Here is a 6,000-nt window from a genome sequence, read left to right as displayed (position 1 = left end):
ATGATCTTGTATAAGGAGTAAGTTGATATGTCTATTCATTTTATTTTTTGTTAGGTATGTTGGCAATGTAGTGAAATTCTTCTTTTCCTTCTTCAGAATATAAACATTAATGGATATCTGGTTTTGTTTTTCAAAGTTAAGTATCTGTTTCATTGTCATCGGAAATTGAATACCTTTCAACTTCAAAATTTTGGAATAATGAGGATATTTTGATAATCGTTGTGGATTTTTCTCAACAGGGTGTAATGCAGCAGTCACAGCCCACGCAAAACATGCATCATCGTCGTTTTTCACATTGATACAGGCCTCTTTCCGTTTTATTTGAGGAGGAAGTTCTATGTATGAGCTTCCAAGTTGGGGTGTGAACTTGTTTATATTCACCCCTAGGTTAACAACATTAACCAGAGACAATCTGCTTTCACGTTCTTGGAATTCCTCAAGATCTTTGAGAATTGATACCAAGACATTTCTATTGAACCATTCAGTAATATTCGTGTCTCGGTAAATAGGTGAATTGGATGTTGTGAAGTATTTATATTCCTTTTGAATTTTATTGGTTGTTATAACCTGAAACTCTCCACAAAACACCATATTGACCTTAACAGCTTCATCCTTCTTCAATGCATTCAGAGTTCTTCGACGAAATATAGCTTCACAGTCCATCAAAAAAAGCCTTAGGCTCCTTATGTTTCAGGTTACTAATCACAACAGTTCTTATTCTCGAGTCGAATGCTGATAATGAATCATTCCAATGGACTCTGTTCCAAGCAGTTTCCTTTCGTCTACTCAGACCTTCGTTGTTGTTGTTTGAATTGCTGTTTCAATGATTTTATGGAACGGATCTGAGCTTCGAGTTGCTGTTTTCCTCCAATAGAAGTACAACCTCGCAATTCCCGATACAGTTTTCTTATGGCTCTCGTACATTCCTTCATACCTTTTATTGCATGCTCATTATCAGAAGTAATAATGAATAAAGCCACTAACGACTTCATTAGTCGAAGACAATTCTCTATGTTGAACATTTTCGATACAACTGAAACAAAATCTCCATGTCAACATTTTAAATATTCTCAAAATCGGATACAATACACGAAAATAGCCGAAGATTTCCGAAGATAGCCGCTGATTTCCGAAAATAGCCGAAGATTACCGAAGATACAAAACGTACACAAGAACGGATATTAAGCGGATGCGAAGTGAATATAAAGCGAGTACACAACACAGTTAGGCTGTGCAATACAGTTTCAGGCAGCTGAGCAAGCAGCTTTAAAACAGCTTCAGACAGACAGCTAAGCAGACAGCTTTAGCACAGCTCCAGACAGCTTCAACACAGCTCCAGACAGCTAAGCTGACAGCTTCAGCACAGCTCCAGACAGCTAAGCTGACAGCTTCAGCACAGCTCAAGACAGCTAAGCTGACAGCTGTTATAAAGGGTATAAGCGGATACAAAGTGGATACTTGTGGAATATGTGGGAAAGAATTCAGTCTACCAAATAACTTGAGCTGGCATCTAAATGCATATAAGAAATTGACCTCTCTTGTCTTGTATGCAGGAAAAAAAAATCACTAGGAACAATACTTTGAAAAAACACCTGATCAAGAAACATGACGCAATTCATGATACTCTGAGAGAAAACTATGAAAAGATCTATTAGAAATATAAGTGTGGTAGACCGCAGGATGTAGAAGGTAGTTATCCAACATCGAATACTAGATGTTCTCATGAAGTTAGTAGTGGTGAATATTTTACCGAAATAAATTATATAGTCGAGCTGCGTACACTGCATAGAAAAAAAAATATTCTCGTCTGAAAAAGAACAATTTTCGTTGAAAGGTTGATGTCATTTATTAGAATGATAGCAGCAGACTGATAATAGGATGTATGAATCATACTTTCCTGATAAATATTGAAACTAATAATTTTATATTTTAATTAATAACATATATCCTAAGCATTCACATGCAATAATTCATATCAGTCTTCAAGTCTTCAATTCAATTTGCTTGCAACAATTTTATGATTAAAACACAGAGATACGAAGATTGGTCTCAGAGAAGTCCTTGGACTCAGTAAATATCCATATAAACTGTCATCTATAATGAATATTTATATAAATAAATAATGAGAGATTCAACGGCTTCTCCTGATTCTTGGATTTACGTAAATCTATGAGATGATACAATTTTATCTAAAGATTTTTTCTGTATGACAGATACCTACTATTTTCATTTTATCAATAAATCTATCGAGGTCAACCAGGCGGTTCTTTAATAGCCATCGCATGCAACAATTTTCCTACTTACACATATATACCTAGTATATAGCAGATGACAGCCCACTTTTCAGATGGGTCTTACAGACATCTCAATACTGATACTTGACCCTCGTAAGAGTTCTCTAGTGTGCTTCCGTTAATCGTCGTCCACCCTTTTATACCGCTTAAGCGGAACCTCTATCGAAATCTATATGAACATAATCTGAATGGTAGAAATCGATTCCTCGCTAATCTCTTGGTGAAACATCGTTCTAACATAAATAAAACAATAAAAAACACTCGACTATACGTTTCACAATTTATTAAAATTATTTTCGTTGACATGCATGTTTCGGGTTTCATCCCATTCTCAAAACTGAACATGAAATACATAGGAACACGAAATACACATTATTCACATTATTACTATTAGATAACAGATGTTAAAACCGGAGACAGGCGAAAATCAAGTTGGTCATTTACGATTGGGAGGTTTTGTTTTAGGTCCATACGTTTACTTTTAGTGCCCTTGTGTAAAATTTTTGTTTTATTAAAGTCTATAAAGTGGTTGGAAGTAATACAATGGTTGGAGAAGCCAGTCGTTGATTTATTTTGGAGAATTGATCTCTTGTGTTCATCAATTCTAATTCCCAGAGAACGACCGGTTTGACCTATATAACATTCTGTGACGAATGCCGCGCATGTTATATAGGTCAAACCGGTCGTTCTCTGGGAATTAGAATTGATGAACACAAGAGATCAATTCTCCAAAATAAATCAACGACTGGCTTCTCCAACCATTGTATTACTTCCAACCACTTTATAGACTTTAATAAAACAAAAAATTTTACACAAGGGCACTAAAGGTAAACGTATGGACCTTTTGGAATGTTTAGAAATATCTTCAGCCCTAAAACAAAACCTCCCAATCGTAAATGACCAACTTGATTTTCGCCTGTCTCCGGTTTTAACATCTGTTATCTAATAGTAATAATGTGAATAATGTGTATTTCTTGTTCCTATGTATTTCATGTTCAGTTTTGAGAATGGGATGAAACCCGAAACATGCATGTCAACGAAAATAATTTTAATAAATTGTGAAACGTATAGTCGAGTGTTTTTTATTGTTTTATTTATGTGATAATCTGAATGTTTTATAGCCATGAGGCCCCTCAGGATTCTAAGACACTACACAGAGGTCTGAGGTTTAGATTATTATCATACAGAAAGATTGATTTTAATTGATAATATGGTGAGATATATTAGAATATGTACATATAAACATGAAATACATAAGTACTTACGTGGTGTGATAGGTTGATGAGTTGAGATTGAAAGTTATGGATTTTTTCAATAGGAGTAACAGTCCCTACGATCAGATAGGAGATCTGGAAAAAAAAAAGATTTATTTAGCCTTTATGAATTCAAGAAGATATGCTAAGCAATAATGAAAATACCGCATAATTTTCATACGTAAGTTTATTCTATTATCAGCAGATCGAATGAAGGTATCATATCTATGTAGAATGAAGTATTTCTTAGTCCAGAATTTCTCTTAATCCTATGATATCTCCGAAATTATGCATTTTAGAGAAAAACTAAATCAAAAATCACCCCCTTCACCCCATGTCGATTTACCACCTAATGAATAAGATGACAAAGTTTCAAAATCATATCTAATCATTTTATCACTCCCCCACTATTCAAATTCGACTATAATATTCATATCATACGATACCCAGAAATGAATAGAATTCATCTAAGTCCTGATTTTTTTCTTCATCCTGCGATATCTCCGAAATCATGCATTTTAGGGAAAAACTAAATCAAAAATCACCCCCTTCACTCCCTGCCGGTTTACCACCTAATGAATAAGATGACAAAGTTTCAAAATCATATCAAATCGTTTTATCACTCCCCCACTATTCAAATTCGACTATAATATTCATATCATACGATACCCAGAAATGAATAGAATTCATCTAAGTCCTGACTTTTTTTTCTTCATCCTGCGATATCTCCAAAATTATGCATTTTAGGAAAAAAAAAATCTAAAATCAACATCCCCCTCCCCACTGATTTAACATCCACTAGTGATTATTGTAACAAAGTTTCAAATCATATTATCTCCGCATTCTATCATCAGATAAGATTAATAAAAAATAAGTCGATGATTCTGTCTTACTTGATCAAACCAAACATTACTTCGATTTATACGTGCAGCCATATCATCCTGCTGTGGTTACATTTCCTGTTTCATCATCTTGCTGTGGTTTCATTTTCTTCAGAAAGTTCTTATCTACATCCGGTTATTTCTTGTTCATTCCTGTTTAAGAGTTTTTATCAAATTTTGTGGTTACATTTCCGGTTTACGTCCTGTATTCTTATCTACTTTTTGGGGTTCAAGTTACAGACAGGTCTGGACAAGAAAGAGTCATGGATAGATCGTGAGCCTTGTACCCCGTCAGCGCATATACACATACCAATGGCTACAATATTAGAGCATTAATGAACAGTATTTTCCGATTAAACCTCAATAAATTAATATGAAAAAATTGAAATACCTTCCGGGTGGTTGTGCAGGAGCAGTGATTTACTCCAGGATACCTCACAACCTAAAATTAATTCGAAATTAAATAGGATATCGAATTTAGATGGATCGTTCTTTCATGAATTCGCGTCAAAATCGTCTTCAAACAAGTATCATTTTCATTATTCAAACTAAGGGCAGCTTGGGAGAATATAAATACAGCCGGTATTGTATCAATTCTTCATTCGTTCGCAGGGATTCGATTAGTTACGTTCTATTGTTACGAAATCGTGAAAAAAACATTTCTAGGTGAGTAAGATCAGACTTATTTTTTATTAATCTTATCTGATGATAGAATGGGGAGATAATATGATTTGAAACTTTGTTACAATAATCACAAGTGGATGTTAAATCGGTGGGGAGGGGGATGTTGATTTTAGATTTTTTTTTCCTAAAATGCATAATTTTGGAGATATCGCAGAAGAAAAAAAATCAGGACTTAGATGAATTCTATTCATTTCTGGGTATCGTATGATATGAATATTATAGTCGAACTAGCTGACCCGGCAAACGTTGTTTTGCCATATAAATAATTTCCTAGTAATTTCTAGTGTAGACAAAAAATAGCTTACTTATTGTAAGTATGTATGTATGTTAGAATGTGTATATTGTATGTATGTAAGAATGTGGTATATGCGTGAAATAAGCATGGAGCGCTGTGAACGATGAGGGAATATAAAAATAACAAAAGGCAAACATTATTTTTAAGTTATTATAATTTATTCCTTAAAATTATATATCATTAATTAAACAATTACGACAGTAACATTATTAAACAATATCAATCTCTTAATGCTATAGCGTGAACAATATTTTTTGTCAGTCCATCTAGCGTTCGTTCGTTCGTTCGTGCTGTTTACTGGGTCAGAAGTGACACCTGTAGACATCTGGCGGGGATAACTAATTAAATGATGATTGATCAGTTTTCGACCGGAGAGGAAAAATGATTAAATTACTAAAATGGCTATTAAAAAATAAGGGTTGATCGTAGAAGGGTGAAAATTGAGGATTGTATGTATTTTTGTATGTTGTATCATAAAGAAATAGAAATTAAAAATTTTGTCTAAAAAATAAAAAAAAAAATTTAGGGGTGGACTACCCCAAACATTTAGGGGGATGAAAAATAGATGTTGGCCGAATCTCATAGATACCGGA

This window comes from Coccinella septempunctata, chromosome 1 (assembly GCF_907165205.1).
Source record: "Coccinella septempunctata chromosome 1, icCocSept1.1, whole genome shotgun sequence".
Lineage (NCBI taxonomy): Eukaryota > Metazoa > Arthropoda > Insecta > Coleoptera > Coccinellidae > Coccinella > Coccinella septempunctata.
The sequence above is the reverse complement of the archived record's forward strand: the minus strand, read 5'-3'. Positions refer to the sequence as shown.